This window comes from Carassius auratus, chromosome 35, assembly GCF_003368295.1.
Source record: "Carassius auratus strain Wakin chromosome 35, ASM336829v1, whole genome shotgun sequence".
In the NCBI taxonomy this organism is placed as follows: Eukaryota; Metazoa; Chordata; class Actinopteri; order Cypriniformes; family Cyprinidae; genus Carassius; species Carassius auratus.
In genome coordinates, this window is record NC_039277.1 from 14698006 (window position 1) to 14717898 (window position 19893).

General features: G+C 40.9%; 2 pseudogenes; both read left to right on the top strand.

Annotated features, from left to right (window-relative positions):
* The first annotated feature begins 1312 nt into the window (after positions 1–1312).
* Positions 1313–2356, top strand: LOC113053916 (trace amine-associated receptor 13c-like; annotated as a pseudogene).
* An 11311-nt stretch (positions 2357–13667) lies between these two features.
* LOC113054853 (trace amine-associated receptor 13c-like) lies at positions 13668–14732 on the top strand (annotated as a pseudogene).
* The last annotated feature ends 5161 nt before the right edge of the window (positions 14733–19893 follow it).

Here is a 19893-nt window from a genome sequence, read left to right on the forward strand (position 1 = left end):
TTACGCTTAAGGAATGTTAAGGAAACCAGTCTGACACCATGGTATAATGAGCATACTCGCACCCTAAAGAGAGCATCCCGGAAAATGGAGCTCAGCTGGAGGAAAACAAAACAAAAAATAGGTATTTTGTATTGCTTGGCGGGAAAGTAACCTATCCTACAGAAAAGCATTAAAAACTGCTAGATCCGATTACTTTTCTTCTCTTTTAGATGGAAACAAACATAACCCCAGGTATTTATTCAATACAGTGGCTAAATTAACGAAAAATAAAGCCTGAACAAGTGTTGACATTTCCCAATATCACAGCAGTAATGACTTTATGAATTACTTTACTTCTAAAATCGATACTATTAGAGATAAAATTGTGACCATTCAGCCGTCAGCTACAGTATCACATCATACAATGCACTATAGACCTCCTGAGGAACTGGTCCACTCATTCTCTACTATAGGAGAAAGAGAACATCTAAACCAACAACATGTATGTTAGACCCTCTACCATCTAAGCAGCTAAAAGAGGAGCTTCCAGAAGTCATAGATCCTCCGGCAAGCACCACTAATATAACGGTGTTAAGTGATATTACCTGTGTTTAAAAAAAAATGTATTCAAAAATGCATACATCCTGAGTTATACACATTATGCACAGTACAAAGATGGATCTTTATACAATATTAACCATCCGTTCTTTCCAGTTGTCAAACGCCGATTCATGAGCTCACACTTGACATAAACATCAGTTTGTTGTGTAACTTGATGTTCAGAAACTCATGTGAGAAGTGATGTGGAACCACAGAGGATCATCACTTATCACATGATTTTCACAATGCACTTACATCATTAAAGAAATCTGCAAACAAATCTTAGAGATTTTATTAGTACAAACTTCTCTTTTGAGATCCATTTTTACAGTGAGCTTTAAATGAAAAGTCCATCCAATAAAGAATATTGGATATCAATTATATCAATTACTCACTTTTATTTTGTTTCATGTTGTTTCTTTTTTGGTGCAGTACAACAGAAGATATTTAGAAAATAGTTGATCTATTTATAAAAGTATGATGATAATTTTCCATTCTGGGTGAACTATAACTGTATCTTTGCTCCTTTTTAAGTTTTATTTTGTTGGTCAATGTTGTTGGACATTACTGTGGATATAGCATCATGTAAAAGCAAAATATTTAGATCCATATCTTGATTTTTGGCTCTTCTGCACAGCAATTTGACTACCAAGTTTGGAATTATTAAAATAATTACAGCATCAGTGTAGGCGGTGGATGGGTTGGTCAATCTGATCTAGACACTGTATAAATTAAAGGACAGTAAGAAGAGCAGAACAAACTCCTCACAGGAGTCAATTTACTCATGGTTTATGAAACACAATATTGCTTTCCTGCCATCAACTCATCATGTATCAAGGGAAAGCGCTCTAGTTATGAATACAATATCATGTATGTGTTTTTTTCATTGCTGTCAGCATGGACTGTGTTTCTGAACCTGCTGGTGATCATCTCCATCTCTCACTTCAAGAAGCTTCACACTCCAACCAACCTGATCATTCTCTCTCTGGCTGTGACTGATATGCTTGTAGGGCTTATTGTCATGCCTGTGGATGCCATCAAACTAACTGAGACATGTTGGTACTTTGGAGACACTTTCTGTGATGTGTTTATGGTAATCATGGGACTGCTCATCTCAACATCTCTTTGTAATTTAGTTTTAATTGCTGTCGACCGTTATGTGGCTGTGTGTCACCCTTTATTGTACCCAAAGAAAATAACAATGACTAAAACTTTAATAAGCATCTGTCTCTGCTGGTTTTTCTCTTCAACATACAATATTGGCTTTTTAGTTAGTGGCAGATATTTTGCAGCTTCCCAAAGATCAGATGGGTGTTATGGAAAATGCTATTTAGTGATAAGTTTATCTTGGACATCAACTGACCTTTTTTTTTCCTTCTTGTTACCTTGTACTATGATTATTACTTTATATTTGAGGATTTTCTATGTCGCACATCAGCAAGTGAAAGTTATAAACTCCCTGATGAAGAGTGGTAAATGTGTAACAGAAGGATCAGTGAGAAGGAAATCTGAGAGCAAAGCTGCACTGACATTAGGAATCATTGTCACAGTTTATCTGCTTTGCTATATTCCCTATATAGTGTCTGCAACATGTTCTACAGTTATATCTCCTGCCACAGTGACATTTCTATTGTGGACTTTGTATGTTAACTCCGGTCTAAATCCTCTTATCTATGCTTTATTCTACCGCTGGTTTAAAATATCAGTTAAACACATTTTAAAATTTAAAATATTCGAGCCAGGATCTTCTCTTGTGGACATTTTTAAAGATTATTAATTATTTTTGTGGAGGGTAAAGCAAAATTGTTAATGCTAACAAACAGTTTTAAAGTCTTAGTTTGAGTTTTACATTTTAAGTGGAGACATTCATTAACAGAAGGGGAAAAAAGTATGATACCCTTGTGTTTCATTCTATGTTCTTGTTATGGCCTTATTTGTATTTGGCTAAGATTATTTTTAACACTGAAACATGTTAATATTTTGATAGTTTTGTTTATGTGTATAATGTTCATTCACTCTGTGGGCTGTAAATATGTATCATACAGTATATTGGTCAAGACAGACACACTATTCAACCATGTGACCACATATTATCTTTTACTGTGCCTACAGAACAGAGTCATCAAGTTTCATAATAAATGCTTTGCAGAGTGTGTCGTTTTTAATATATATATATATATATATATATATATATATATATATATATATATATATATATATATATATATGTTTGATTATGTTTATGAAGTTCAGTTTTATTCAAGTAGGTTTTGACACTGCTGCATTATATGTGCTTTGTAAGTTAAATTAGTTAATTTAAAGGTCAGTTTGGTGATTCATTTAGTTTTGCTTATCTGTATAAAGTTAAATTTGGGTATAATTGTTTCTTATTGAAGTTTATAATCACATTTTATATAAATTTTGTATTTGAATAAAACAATATAGCATTAAAACTTTATGTTGAGCTGCTAATCCCACTCCTATCTCTAAAGTTACCTATCACAATTTCTTAAAAAAAATATGTACAGTTATATAGAAAAAACATAACAGACAAGTGTAATCACAAATTTGTCAGAAACAGTACCAAAAGTAGTCCATCTGATGATGTGTTGCAGTCACAGATTTCTCTGTGGCGGCGTTGCAGTTCTTCCTCCTCTGATTGTGAACTCGCTGCTGCTCTCAGAGGAGAATAATATTTGTTTGTGTGACTAAGCGGCTCGTGCACTGTCGAAGCAATGCATGTATTACATCTTTTTCAGTTTTAATGAGAGTCTTTTTTCTGATTGTTTAAACTCCATTTAATAATGAGGCATTTATCTGACTATGAGAAGTTAGATATATAATTTTGCCATAAAAAATGATTATATAATTATAATTTTTTTTATGAATTTTTCCATGCCAGACCATGTTTAAGTGTCTGGTAGTTTAGCTGCATTTAATTCTGAGGAATTAAATTCTTTATTTATCTGACTGTGAGGAGTTAGATGTACTGGAAGGGCTGCTGGGCGGGAGCAGGCCCCTCCAAGTACAAACAGAGCATTACTGCCCACGCACCCCGTTTCGAAACCAGAGCCTGAAGCAATACTGGGGGCCATACTTTAAGCGGGGAAGTCCTTGCCAAATAAGTCCTGACACGTTTCGGTCATGACTGAAGAGGGTGTCCCCTACTGGGGTAGAGCGGGGTCCACCTCATTATATGTTACCCGTCTCACCTTAGTGCCCTTGGGAGGTCAGTCTGCCAACCCTGCCAGAGTTTCTGGGCACAACGCCTTCCAGCGATGCTGATCTCAGTTATTTCTGCCCGTGAGCGTAGTAGAGCTGAGAGGCTTGCTACCACTTCGGGCTCCTCTTACACCAGAGGTCACTTATTCCCTTAGTAGATTTATTTAGCGTGGAAACTACTGCCAAATTTATCTCAATGGGTCCTGCGCACAGTAGAAAAAGGCTTCTGCATTCAGTTTGGCTCTCATCTGCCGAGATTCAATGGAGTTATCCCAACACTAGTCGGCCCCCAGCAGGCTCTGGTTATGAAACAAGAAGTGAATACCCTATTAAGGAAGGAGGCCATAGAGGTGGTCCCTCTTCAAGAATCCAGGTTTTAGAGCTGGTATATCATAGTTCAAAAGAAGGAGGGGGTGTTGCGTCCAAACTGAGATATATGTCTGCTGATCCGCTCAGTTATTAAATAAGATCAGAGGATTGGTTTGTCATGATAGATCTCAAAGATGCATACATTCATGTCTCCATCCTTCCACAACACAGGAAGTTTCTGAGGTTTACTTTCGGGGGCGGAGCTTACCGATATCGAATACTTCCCTTCGGCCCTGCACTCTCATTCCGCACGTTTACGAAATGTGTAGATGTGGCTCTGGTTCCTCTGCGTATGCAGGGCATCCGCATTCTCAATTACAAACCCGATTTCAAAAAAGTTGGGACGCTGTACAAATTGTGAATGAAAACAGAATGCAATGATATGGGAGTTTCAAATTTCTATATTTTATTCAGAATACAACATAGATGACATCAAACTGAGAAAATCTATAATTTTTAAAGAAAAATAAGTTGATTTTAAATTTCATGTCATCAACACATCTCAAAAAAGTTGGGAAAGGCCATGACTGCATTTCTACTGTCGGGCCAGTGCGACCCAGGGCTTAAAATGGACACGGGCTGGGCTAATAGCCTCGGGCCTGTAGCACCGAGGCCAGACTAGTGCTGCATTTTCACAGTCGAGCCTGAAGCTCCGCTGCTCTTCACTAAAGCCTGTCCTTTTTATACCTCTCAGGAACAACGTCACGCAACCACTTCATTTCAACAACAAAGAGAAGGTATCAGTAAACGAATGAGAAATAAGTCACTGGAAATAGTGCGATCAAAAAACAAACACGATAAAAGCAGCAGTTTGTTTGTATGCTTTGTTTAATATTTTAATCCAAAAGCATCTATGTTTTACTGTAATACGGTGATGGATCATAATGAATTAATTTATCAGGATTGAAAATTAGTCACACAGAAATAGAACATTATGAACATAGTCTGCTATTCAGTCGAGTCTGTTTATGTTTATTTGAAGTCACAGTAGCCTATACACATCACATTTAGAAAGAATGATAATTTCTATATTTTTATAAAAGCTCCCAAACAAAAACTAAATGGGACGAGACTTATGAAAGATTTCTCCAGCTGTCAAATTTACCATGTTTACTATGGTAATGTTAATGACTAGCGTGCATAGTCTTTTGCATCGGTTATAAATATGTCTGCCTTGTATGGTGAATATAATCCACATCGGAACAAGTTATTTCCAACACTTGCTACTGAATGAAAGTGAGTTTTGAGCTCAACTTATTTAAAAAGTTTTTAATGCTGGTGTTATGTTTGCTTTTTGAAATGATCCACGGTGCTGACGCTCTCTAGACGCGAAGAAACTCCACCTTTGATCATAACCAGTCCTCTAGCCCCAGCTGGCTCGCTTTGGCCCAAGGTTTTCGTCGAAAAAAAAAAAGAAAAAAAAAGAACTTAACATTTTGATTTGTCTGACCACAGAACAGTTTACCATTTTAAATTAACCTTGGCCCAGAGAAAATGCCTGCACTCCTGGACCATGTTTAGATATGGCTTCTTTTTTGACCTATAGAGTTTTAGCTGGCAACGGCGAATGGCACAGTGAATTGTGTTCACGACCATGTTTTCTCTAAGTATTCCTGAGCCCATGTTGTGATTTCCATTACAGTAGCATGTGATGCAGTGCCGTCTAAGGGCCCGAAGATCATGGGCATCCAGTATGGTTTTCCGGCCTTGACACTTACGCACAGAGATTGTACCAGATTCTCTGAATCTTTGTATGATATTATGTACTGTAGATGATGATAACTTCAAACACTTACATTTTTCTTTGAGAAACTCCTTTCTGATATTGCTCCACTATTTTTCGCCGCAGCTTTGGGGGAATTGGTGATTCTCTGCCCATCTTGACTTCTGACAGACACTGCCACACTGAGAGGCTCTTTTTATACCCAATCATGTTGCCAATTGACCTATTAAGTTGCAAATTGATCCTCCAGCTGTTCCTTATATGTACATTTAACTTTTCTGGCCTCTTATTGTTACCTGTACCAGACATGGGGACTTGTGACTTGGTGACTTGGACTCGAGTTGACTCGAGTCGCTATTTTTATGACTTGAGACTTGACTTGGACTTGGAAGTTAAAGACTCGGGACTTGACTTGACTTGAGAGACGATGACTTGAATGACTTGAGTGTTAATCACATCATGTTTTCAGTTTGAATATAAACTATATAAATTATTTTTTTAAAATAAAGTTGATTACTCAGCTGGAGCACAGGCTGAGAATAGCGTTGCCATGACTGGATAAGGACACTATCATCAGTCATGCCCTCTCTACCTTACGCACACCACGCCCACTTAGATCAGATATCACATCACATCAACATGTCAGCCTGAGGGTTAGAGACGGTCATCGTTTTTGTCTTCAATAATTCGCCCCTAAAGAAGCGTGGAAAACGCTGGGTGCGCTGCTTTCTCCTTCTTTCCAAAGCGCTCGGGCAGTTGCGCCCCGGAGGCGTCTGCCATTGCTAAGCAACCGTGACGCACTTTCTTCATGAAAGACGCGGAAATTTCAGCAAAGGATAAATGGATTTGCAGCATAGGCCGAGTTTCACTTTTGTGCGTGGGGGGGCACCTACCAGCAGATGCGGTGTAGCAGTCGATTCTGTTCCCCTCGGAATGCCTGTTTCCTTTACGCAAACATACTACAATTCTTGCGTAGTTTCCGAGTTACTATACGTACGATCAGAACTAGTGTGCGCAAGAAGCGTGAAAATAAATAAATACAGAATTCATATTTTCTAATTTTATTTGTCCTATCTTATAATTTTTGTGGATATAATGAGTAAGTTTAGAATTAATTATTTTTAATTAATAATTAGAAAATATGAATTCTGTATTTATTTTTATTTTTCAAAGCACAAGATCCCCTTAGCAACCCCCCCCCCCTCCTTCATCTTGGCTGAGCTTTCAACGTTGTTATGGGAAAGGATGGAGCTGATTGTTTGGGCATTCTGAAAAGTTGAGATGTTTTTAACTCGATGCGTTTCAGACGCGCCTGGAAAAAACGAGCGCGTCGCACCGCGTCCGGTCGCGACTGCATTGCTTCCATTATGAGCACGCATACCGCGCGCCTACATTGGAAATATGTGCATATGTGAACGCCCCCTAACGGTCCGCTAGCAGGCCGTCAAAAAAACGCATTCCAAAAAAACGCTAGGGCTGGGCTAAGGGGGCTTAAGCCGTTACTTACTTTCCTGTTGTTACGGGAAAGGATGGAGCTGATTGTTTGGGCATTCTGAAAAGTTGAGATGGTTTTAACTCGATGCGGTGCGGACGCGCCTGGAAAAAACGAGCGTGTCGCACCATGCCCGCATAGCGACTGCGTTGCTTCCATTATGAGCGCGCCTACATTGGAAATATGTGCAGATGTTAACGCCCCCTAACGATCCGCTAGCAGGCCGTCAAAAAAACACGTTCCAAAAAAGCGCTAGGGCTGGGCTAAGGGGGATAAGACTACAGCTGCCGCGATTACCTAATCATGAGAAGTGCATATTACGGTTATATATATATATATATATATATATATATATATATATATATATTCCCTTTGCATTAAAAGGTACTCACGACGTGCGGAAATATGTGCAGATGTTAACGCCCCCTAACGATCCGCTAGCAGGCCGTCAAAAAAACACGTTCCAAAAAAGCGCTAGGGCTGGGCTAAGGGGGATAAGACTACAGCTGCCGCGATTACCTAATCATGAGAAGTGCATATTACGGTTATATATATATATATATATATATATATATATATATATATATATATATATATATATATATTCCCTTTGCATTAAAAGGTACTCACGACGTGCTTTTGCAGCGTTGAGCATTGTAGCCAATCACAGACATGTCTGTTGAATGCATTGGCCAATCAGAGACGTGCAAATGAGTCGCTGTGCTGAAGATGTGTTTTGTTTTGCGCGAGCTCACCCCATGGTGGGATAGGGCACATCATGCTTGGCTTGCAGACAAGACTCTCTTGAATCTTATATTTTGCAAGTGCAATACCTTGTAATAGAGGTAATGACTTATGATTATATTTTGAGAGAGAGAGTGTGTGTGTGTGTGTGTGTGTGTGTGTGTGTGTGTGTGTGTGTGTGTGTGCGTGTGAGAGAGAGGAGAAATGTAACAAAGTTTAATGTTGTATGTAAACTGTGTTTGAGAGAGAGACAGGTGTTCAGAGAGGAGTCTGTTGGATGTTTAACTGTTATTTGTTTTATGGATTCAATGTTGAAAATGTAAAACATTTCAAACACTGTTGGCAGAAGTGAAAAATAAATAATTTTATGAAGTTACAATTTTGTTTGATTCCATGATGTATTTTACTGAACATGAGTATTTACAATGCAAATCCAAATTATTTTAATTTACTGACAGTTACTTATAACTTGTTTTTTTAACTTTATTAAGATCAGACTCTGCAGGTAAAATTACAATAAGGTGACTTGACTTGGACTTGACTTGACCTACTACAGGACTTGACTTGACTTGACTTGACATAGCTTGTGACTTGACTTGACTTGCCCAAGAAAAAAATACTTGGGACTTACTTGAGACTTGAAGGTTAAGACTTGAGACTTACTTGAGACTTGCACATGTGTGACTTGGTCCCATCTCTGACCTGTACCAACTTTTTTGGAATGTGTTGCTCTCATGAAATCCAAAAAGAGCCAAAAATTTGGCATGACATTTCGAAATCTCTCAATTTCAACATTAGATATGTTATCTATATTCTAATGTGAATAAAATATAAGTTTATAAGATTTGTAAATTATTCCATTCCTTTTTTTGCTCATAATTTTTACAGTGTTCCAACTTTTTTGGAATCGGTTTTATATATAGATGATTGGTTGATTTTAGGTCAATCAGAGAAAATGGCGGTTAGACATCGAGATGTTATTCTCACTCACATGGGGGAGCTGGGTTTGGGACTGAACGCCAGAAAGAGTGTACTTTCTCCAGTTAGGGGAACCACCGATCTAGACATAGTGTGGGATTCACCCACGATGCAGGGATGTCTGTCTTCTCCTCTTATTGAGTCGATCCTCACATCAAGCAAGACAGTCAAAGAAGGCCATTCACTCACTGTCAAACAGTTTCAGAGATTGTTAGGTCGGATGGCAGCTGCGTCCAACATGATAACTTTTGGCCTGCTGTACATGGGACCCCTACAGTGGTGGCTCAAGACCAATGGATTTTCCCCGAGGGGGAATGCACTTCGAATGGTGATGCCTTCGTGCCTTAGACATGTGGAAGGAACCTTTGTTCTTGAATCAGGGCCCAGTGCTGGGAGCTCTTTGTCGCCATGTAACACTTGTGAAAGACGCGTTCCTCACCAGTTGGGGTCTGGTCATGAGTGCCACCCTGCTCATGGTCTGTGGAGTGGTCGCCATCTGACATGGCATATCATTGTCTAGAGATGCTAGCTGTGTATCGAGTATTGAAATATTTCCTCCCAGACCTGAGAGGTAACCATGTGTGACAACACATCGGTGGTTTCTTATATCAATCACCATAGAGGTCTGCGTTCGCACCCTTTGTATAAACTGGCACACCAGATCCTTTTGTGGTCCCAGGACAAACTCATCTCATTCAGAGCAGTGTATATTACTGGGAGATTGAGTGTGGGAGCAGACATACTGTCAAAACAGTGGCAGATATCTGGGGAATTGAGGCTTCACCCAAAGGTGGTGAAGCGGATATGGAGGCTTTTTGGACTTATTTGCGACTTGAGACATTGCAAGGTCCCCTCTGGTTCTCCCTAGTTCATCCAGCTCCTCTGGGACTGGATGCTAGATATCTTCACAGTGCACCCGAGACCCTTTGACTCTGGACTCGACCTGGGACCCGTACAGGGTTGCGTTTCCCAAAAGCATAGTTTCTAACCTGTGAGCAACTTAGTTGGTTGGCAATTGTAAGTTATATTGCAACCAACAAAGTTGCTAACTTAGTTAGCAACTATGGTTTTAGAAAACGCTCCCCAGGTCAGGTCTATATTTTAAATGATCAGCCGGGACCGGGTCGGGTCTGAATCTATTACTTCGGGTCCAGGGTCTGTTAAACATTGTGTGTAATACCCATGCGTTCGGAGTCATCGGACTTGGAGAACAACTGGCCGTGATCAGAAACTGCTTGTGCTTTTTGCAACTTGCAACTTGTAAAATTGGGAAAAGAAAAGTATGTGCCAAAAAAAGTGATCTCTCTCTCTTTTTCTGCCATTAGAAACAGAGCGCACAGAGTTAATGCAAGTGCATTGACGGTAATAATGCTTGCAGACTTGACACACTCATATTTAATATATTTCAAATCAGCAACAAAATCTGAGGTGAACTGTCACATAAATGTTTTCTTTGAGGCTCAAATTGTGTCAAAAAGCATATTTTAGGTTGATGCAGCTAGCACGCATGTGCAGTCTCAAGCGCGTGTCATGTTTCTATGGCAGCCAGTAAGGGACACAATGACTTTGACCGCCAAACCAAGCTTTACATTTTCTCCCATTTTTATTATAATATAAATTAACCGTTTAATCTTTAAGTTTTTCAGATTCAGACTTGACGCAGATCAGAGAGCACAGAGGTGATAGCAAATAAATAACGTCAGCGGCCATGGCACTGAAGGAGCAATTGTTATTATAGTTCAAAAGGGCAAACAGTCTAAGTTATTATGCGAGTTAACTCAATTCAGAATGTACATGTGCACAGTTGCATTTGTCATCCGTCACCATGACATCAAGTGGACTTTTGAAGCTGAAATAATGAGTGAATTAAGCTTGGACTTGGAAAAACGTGAGGAATAACATGGATAACTTTCTTGTCGGAGGATTGTAATGCATCACAGGCAGTCAGGTACAAGGAAGAGAGACTACGGCTCATTAAATTAGGTAAGACAAAAAGTTGTATTTCCCTACTCAAACCTGAAGCCAGCAGCGTGGAATGTGCTTTTATAGCTTCCTGGTTGTTACATCACCACGTCCTTCCATTGCACAGATTGCACATGATATTCAGAGTCGGCCTCGCCAAAGGCATTCCCCAAAGCATTCGCTGCAGTGTCTTGTTTCTTAAAGGAACAAGGGTTACATTTGAGATAAATCAGAACAGTCTTTTGTGGTTCAAATTAAATTTTTTAGCTATATGAACTTTTCACAAGACTAGTTAATGAACTCAGATATCATTGCTTGGCTGCATAATTTCAACACCATCAACATCAATTCAATGTGACAGTATTAAATTTAGAGCAGTATTTAGACAATGAGTAGGCCCTAACTCATGTTGTCTTACCAAAATAGCATTCAAAATGTCTATGAATGCTGATTCCAATGCATCTTTTTCATTATCAACATGGATATTAAAATCACCAATGATTAAAACTGTATCTGCAGCCAACAAATGATTTAATCAATTCTGTATAGTGTTCTTGTGGCCTATATACAGTAGCCAGTACAAACATCACAGGAGATTAATTATGAACACTGGATAATGTTATATGAAGCCCAATTACATCAAACGAGTTATACTCAAAGCTCACCCTGTGAAAAATACTCAAACCTTTGTAATATATTTTAGCAACACCTCCCCCTTTACCTTTTGGATGTGGCTCGTGTCCATAAAAGTAATCTTAGGGGGTAGACTCATTTAAAATAATGTAATCATCATGTTTTAGCCACATTTCTGTCAAACAGAGCACATCTAGGTTATGATCAGTGATCATATAATTTACAAAAAGTGCTTTTGTGGAAAGGCTATTCAATAAGCCAAGCGTTATGATTTGTTTATCCTTATTACAGCTATATATATTTTTATTTATTGAACATCAATTAAATTGTCACTCTTAAATTTGTTTGGATTTTTTTTTCTAGTTCAGGGAACAGACAGTTTCTACAGTGTGAGATCAAGGTGAAAGAGAATTAACTGATTTCTGTCATGTCTGTCTGCTTCCTGACCTGGGCCCCAGTTAGTCAAGTTCAAATTTTAAGAATATGTTCCATATTTCTACAGAGATGAGAGGCACCACCCCAGGAGGGATGAAGATCATCTCTTTTCAACAGGTCAGGTCTGCTCCAAAAACTCATCCAATTGTCCAAAAAACCTATGTTATTCTGCGGGCACCACTTAGACATCCAGCCATTGTTTTACAACAGTCTGCTATGTATCTCATTACCAGGGTAAGCAGGGAGGTGACGATATTACTGTGTCTGACATCATACTTGCAAGTTATAACACCTCTTTAAAGTGAAGTCAAACAGTCTTAATGAATTTAGCCACCACATTTAAGAGTGATGTTTTGACCCACAACTATGCCGCCTCACAGTCAACCAATCAACCTGCTTCAGAGGCTCTGTAACCGTAATCAAGCTGAGCTAGTCACATCCAAAGCTGTATATCCAGCCCCCACATTCTTACTGTCCTCAAATTTTGGATGTGTACCTATAATACCAAAACCTTCTCTGACAGCCTAACAATTTACCTGCATTTATCACATGTGAGTCGCTCGTCACCAACAGAGAGAGCTAAACTATACATGTGCCAGGCAGGCGGTGCAAACAACAATAGCAGGAGAAGAAGCCATTACTCACCATGACTGAAGAACGATACTGACTTACAACTGTGATGAAATCATGAAAAATGGTGTGAGAGAGAAAAGAAACAGGGCAAAATAAAAAAAGACAATGGTTATAGACATGAATTGAAACTCAATTGGAAATGAGAATGACAAGCTAACTGGCTAACAAATGCTAACGAGCGGTACGGGTGCTTCATGGGTGCTGCACTCATGATATAAAATTAATCGGAAGTGATGTTAAAATCTGTGTTAAAAAAAAGAAATTGCATTTTACTGTCTGAGGGCGGGGATACAAATTAACAATCTGTTAATCTTCTTTGCAATTGTCAAAAGCAGATTCATGAGCTCACACTTGACATAATAATCAGAATGTTGTGAAACTTGATGTTCAGAAACTCATGCGAGAAATGATGTGGAAGCACAGAGGATCATTCCTTATCACACAATTTTCACAATGCAATTGCATCACATCATTAAAGAAATATGTAAACAAACCTTAGAGATTTTATTAGTACAGACTTCTCTATTGTGAGACTTCATCCAATAAAGAACATTGTCATCATTTACTCACTTTTATGTTGTTGTTTTTTTTGGTGCAGTACAATAGAAGATATTTAGAAAATAGTTGATATATGTATAAAAGTATGATTCTGGGTGAACTATTACTGTATCTGTGCTACTTTTTAAGTTAAATTTTACTGGTAAATTTTTTCGGACTTTACAATGGACTTAGCATCATGTTGAAGCAAAATATTTAGATTCTTACCTTGATTTTTGGCTCTTGTATCCAGCAATTTGACTACCATGTTTGAATTATTAAAATAAAGAAGTTACATCATTATACAGCATCAGTGTGGGCGGTGGATGGGTTGGTCAACCTGACCTAGACACTGTATAAATGAAAGGACAGTAAGAAGAGCAGAACAAACTCATAACAGGAGGAAATCTAATCATGGTCTATGGGTCAGAGGATCAGGAAACTCAATACTGCTTTCCTGCCATCAACTCATCATGTATCAAGGGAAAGCGATCCAGTTATGAATACAATATCATGTATGTGTTTTTTTCATTGCTGTCAGCATGGACTGTGTTTCTGAACCTGCTGGTGATCATCTCCATCTCTCATTTCAAGAAGCTTCACACTCCAACCAACTTGATCATTCTCTCTCTGGCTGTGGCCGATATGATTGTAGGGCTTATTGTCATGCCTGTGGATGCCATCAAGCTAATTGAGACATGTTGGTACTTTGGAGACACTTCCTGTGACGTGTTTATGATAATCATGGGACTGCTCATCTCAACATCTATTTGTAATTTAGTTTTAATTGCTGTCGATCGTTATGTGGCTGTGTGTCACCCTTTATTGTACCCACAGAAAATAACGATGACTAAAACTTTAATAAGCATCTGTCTCTGCTGGTTTTTCTCTTCAACCTACAATATTGGCTATTTAGTTAGTGGCAGACATTTTGCAGCTTCCCAAGGATCAGATATGTGCTATGGAAAATGCTATTTAGTAATAAGTTTTTCTTGGACATCAACTGACCTTTTTTTTTCCTTCTTGTTACCTTGTACCCTGATTATAACTTTATATTTGAGGATTTTCTATGTCGCACATCAGCAAGTGAAAGTTATAAACTCCCTGATGAAGAGTGGTAAATGTGTAACAGAAGGATCAGTGAGGAGGAAATCTGAGAGCAAAGCTGCTCTGACATTAGGGATCATTGTGACAGTTTATCTGCTTTGCTATATTCCCTATATATTGTCAGCAACAGGTACTACAGTTATATCTCCTGCCACAGTGACATTTCTGTTATGGACTTTGTATGTTAACTCCGGTCTAAATCCTCTTATCTATGCTTTATTCTACCGCTGGTTTAAAATATCTGTTAAACACATCTTAACATTTAAAATATTTGAGCCAGCATCCTCTCTTGTGGACATTTTTAAAGATTATAAATGATTTTTGTGGAGGATAAAGCACAATATCTAATGCTAACATACAGTTCTAAAGTCTTAGTTTGAGTTTTAAATTTAAAGTGGAGACATTAATTAACAAAAGAAATAAACAAGTATGATACCCTTGTGTTTCATTCTATGTTCTTGTCATGGCCTTATTTTTATTTGGCTAAGATCCTTTTTACATTGAAACCTGTTAATATGTTGATAGTTTTGTTTATGTGTATAATTTTCATTCACTGTGTGGGCTGTAAATATGTATCATATATTGGTCAAGACAGACAGACTGTATTCAACCATGTGACCACATATTCTCTTTTACTGTGCGTACAGAACAGAGTCATCAAGGTTCATGATAAATGCTTTGCAGAGTGTGTGGTTTTGAATATATATGTTTAATTATGTTTATGAAGTTCAGTTTTAGTGAAGTAGGTTTTTGAAACTGCTACATTATATGTGCTTTGTAAGTTAAATTAGTTGATTTAAAGGTCAGTGTGGTGATTAATTTAGTTTTGGTTATCTGTATAAAGCTAAATCTGGGTATAATTGTTTTTTATTAAAGTTTATAGTCATTTACATTTTATATAACATTTATATTTTAATAAAACAATATTGCATTTAAATATGTTGAGCTGCTAATCCCACTCCTACCTCTAAACTTAACTATCACAATTTCTTAAAAATATGCAGAGTTATAGAAAATAGAAAAACATGTAAAAACAAGTGTAATCACAAATTTGTCAGAACCAGTACCAAAAGTAGTCCAAATGATGATGTGTTGCAGTCACAGTTTTCTCTGGCAGAACACAATAGTTTTTGTGTGAGGTACAGAGCAGAAATAAAGTTATTAATGACTGAAAAATGTATCCTAAACCACTCGATGAAAGCACACATTTTCTCATTTACATCACCCTGTTTACAGACACTACTTAGAATGGAGATGAAGACTGTTGAATAATACACAAACATAAATGTATATATTTTACAAATCAAATATAATTCATATTATGTATAAATATTAATATATTATAAAAACCTGCCAAGTCTTTGCAAAAAGATATGTGAAATCCTGTATTAAATATAAGACAGCCTTCGACAAATCTGTACCCAGTAGGATTTAGTCTCCCCTTTTTTTCTTGTTGTTGTTGTTTGTTTATTTATGATTTTTGCTCTTATTCTTACTAAATATGATCCCCAAACGTTTCAATCTTTAACAATATATATATATTGAGATACCATTTTCCATTTATTTGCCAATATGCTCAAGAGTAATGATGCAGTAATAATGATGTAATGAGGTCACAGGTATGTGTTTCTTGAGTAATTTACAACTGCTTCACAAGTTTTTTTAACGAATCATATTCAAGGACCATATCTATTTTATTTCTTTTATTTTTTTTAAATCTGTTGAAAATGATAATAGTATAAACAGTCCCTTCAGAAGGCATCATTTAGGTCATTTGGCAATCTACATTGATTTGATAGGCCCCACAAGAAAACAGCTTATAAATCATAGTTCATTTAATAAAGCTTATATATGTTAAATAAAAAATGTAAAAAATAAATAAATAACACCAAACACAAATTAAACACTCTAACAAAAAATAGATCTAGCAGTTTTTAACGCTCTTCTATAGGAGATATCTTCTATCTTATAAGGATGCCGTTTCACCCGTGCGTTTCTGGGTGCGGTCGTTACCTGGCAATGGGTGATGGTCACGATCGCTACATCATGTGTCTGGGCGTCGAGCACGCTGAGGTGGCTTTCGTGGATGAGTCATGTACTCACTGCGGGAATATGACCATCTCGGAGCTGCAAACCAGGCTCCGCTACCTACAGAGGGGCAGAGTTCCGCGGCCGCGATCTGGGGCTCGTTCTGGCGGCCGACAAACGAGAACCACTTCCGGCAGAAGCAACCCACGGAACGCGCTGGGCCCTCTTCAAGGAGCGTACCAGTAGTATCCAGTGGGACTCCTCCTGACCAGATGTCGATCTCAGCATCGGAGGGAGAGCTGTCGGATGAAGATTCAGCTGTGCTACCGTTCCTCTGGGATGGTGACAAAGCCTGAGTCAGATCCCGTAGTGGCAGCTATGCTTTCACTTGTCTGGTCTGACCGGCAGTGCCTATGTGCCTATGTGGAAGCTGCTTCCGCCTTACACGCTATGGCGTTACTGCAGGTGCACCAGGCTAAGGCACTGAAGGACCTGCACGAGGGTGGTCATGATCCAGCGCTTCTGGAAGAACTCTGAACCGCCACTGACCTTGCGCTTCGAGCGGCGAAGGTCACCGCGAGTTCGCTGGGTCGTGCGATGTCCACATTAGTGGTCCAGACATGAGGGACACTGACAAGGTCCGGTTTCTCAATGCCCCTGTGTCCCAGACCAGCCTCTTTGGCGACGCAGTCGATATCCAGCAAGTCTCAGCAAGTCTCGGCTGCCCAGAAGCAGACACATGATCCGACACATCCTGCCCCGGCAGGCAGCTGCTGCTATCTCCACCCACCCGCCGGCTGCTGTGCCCAGGCTAGCTCATCACCGAGGGCAGCCCCCTGCATCCGCCCCCGCTCACGCCTTACATCTGCAGCAGCCTCCAAGTGGTGCCGTGGAGCTGGGCGCACGCAGGCTGCCCCTCCCGTCCTGGCACCCGTCAAACTTGGCGGTGAGCAGAAGAGCAAGAGGCCCTGGGACGGGTGACCCAGAGAGAGGTAGCTGCTTTCTGGGGGATGGTGAAGGCACCTCTCCCTCCCCTGGAGGAGGGCCAGGCGGAGAATCTGGAAATCTCAACAGGAGAGTAGTTTTCTCCCTCTCTGGGTCCCAGGAGGGCATGGAGAGTTGCGGACGGCCAATCACCGTACATCACTCATCCTCCTCCTTCGCCAGATGGCAGCAGCGGGTGGTTCGAGAGCGTCAACAAAGGCCCAACTCATGCACCCTCTGCCAACCCGTGGAACCAGGTGAGCCCTGCACCCCACACTCGCACCACACTCCGGCCTGCTCACAAGCCGCCCGAGTTGGGTCCCGGTGTTCCACCTAGCTGCCCCACTGCGGGTACGGCTGTGGTTCCACTGGTCCCGCTTGTACGGTTCTTAAGCGCCTGGTCAGCGCTACCCAGCTTGTCTCGCTGGCTTCTGCGAACCATCAGCCTCGGCCATGCGATTCAGATCACCCGGCTTCCCCCCAAGCTCTGCGGTGTCCGCTTCACTACAGTGAAAGCGTCCGATGCCCCTGTCTTGCGGAAAGAGATCGCAGTCCTACTGGCGAAGGCTGCGATAGAGCTGGTCCCTCCAGCCGATATGAGGACGGGGTTTTACAGCCTGTACTTCATTGTACCCAAGAAAGGCAGTGGGTTACGACTGATCTTGGATCTGCGAGTTTTGAATCGGGCCCTCCATCAGCTACCATTCAAAATGTTGACACAGAAACGCATTTTCAGGTGCGTCCATCCCCAAGATTGGTTTGCAGCGATCGACCTGAAGGACGTGTACTTTCATGTGTCCATACTTCTGCACCACAGACCTTTTCTGCAGTTTGCGTTCGAAGGACTAGCATATCAGTACAAGGTCCTGCCCTTCCGGCAGTCCCAGTCTCCCTGTGTCTACACGAAAGTCACGGAGGCAGCTTTTTCAACTTCTTAGATGATTGGCTGATACTAGCACAGTCTCGAGATCAGTTGTGCGAGCACAGGGATGTGGTGCGCCTGCACCTGAGCCTGTTAGGCCTTCAGGTCAGCTGGGAAAAGAGCAAACTCTCGCCATTGCAGATTGTCTGTACTGGAGACCCTGTTGAGATCCTCCATCACCCTAGGCAGCTGGACGCGGCGGAATGTCCGACGCCAGGCCTTCATGATGAATCCGTGAGAACCATGGAAGGCTGGGTTCCATATTGAGACCTAAGCAGTACTCGTATGTGTATAGTCCACGGTATAGCCTTAGAGCCGTGTTTCCCTGGCAGACTTCTGCCTTCCCAAGAGGGTTTTAGTCACCTCAAATTTCTCCTCATATTCCTAAACGGATGCTATATGTGTATTTGTCTCCAAGACCTCCGGGAAGGATGGGGCTTCCGCAGTGTCCCGGCTCCAAGTGGATCGGGTACGTTTTCCCAGTGTTATCCAATCTCACCCAGTGAGGTAGTGCTTTGACAATGGTGAGTGGAGCTACTTGTTCTGAGCCCCTGCCTACACCTAATAGGGGCGCAGGCAGCTCGCACAGGGCACTGGAAGGGGCAGCACCCATGGCGCTTTGATAGGGATCCCATATTCGTCGGACACCGACGTGGCGTCGAGAGTGACCGAGAAAGGGAATGTCTCAGTTACGTATGGTAACCCTCGCTCCCTGAAGGAGGGAACGGAGACGCCAGGTCCCATCGCCATGGTTGATGTACCGCCGCTGAGCTGCCGGGTTCCCGGCTTGGCTCCTCAGCGAAAAACTTGTATGCATTGCACATGCTGCCCTCTTAAACTCACGCAGTGATCAGTGGCAGTTGGATGCAATAATTGCATGCCAATGTGCATTGGCTCATTTAGTTTAGGGACTGGAGGCTGAAGCAATGCTCTCAGCCAGGGACTTCCCAACCTAAGCCGGCTCTGGGGGTGTACTTTAGGTGGGCAAGTCCTTGCCCAAGAAATCTTGACGCATGTCTGTCATGACTGAAGATGCCGTCCCCTTCTGCGGTAAAGTAGGGTCCACCTCATTGTATGGTACCCGTCTCACCTCAGTGCCCTCGAGAGGTTTGTCTGCCAACCCTGCCAGAGTTTCAGGGCGCAGCGCCTTCCAGCGAGTGCTGCTCTCAGTTATTTCTGCCCATGAGCATAGCGGAGCTGAGAGGCTTGCCACCCCTTTGGGGGCCTCTGACACCAGACGTCAGTCTCGAGGGACTGATCCCTCAGTAGATTTATTTAGCGTGGAAACCACTGCCAAATATATCTCAATGAGTCCTGTGTTCTGCATTCAGTTCAGCTCTCTACCGCATAGATTCAGTGGGATTATCCCGACACTAATCAGCCCCCAGCAGGCTCTGGTTATGGAACAAGAAGAGAATACCCTATTAAGGAAGGAGGCCATAGAGGTGGTCCCTCCTCAAGACAGGGAATCCAGGTTTTACAGCCGGTTTTTCATAGTTCCAAAGAAAGAAGGGGAGTTGGGTCACTGCAGTCACCCGGACCCAG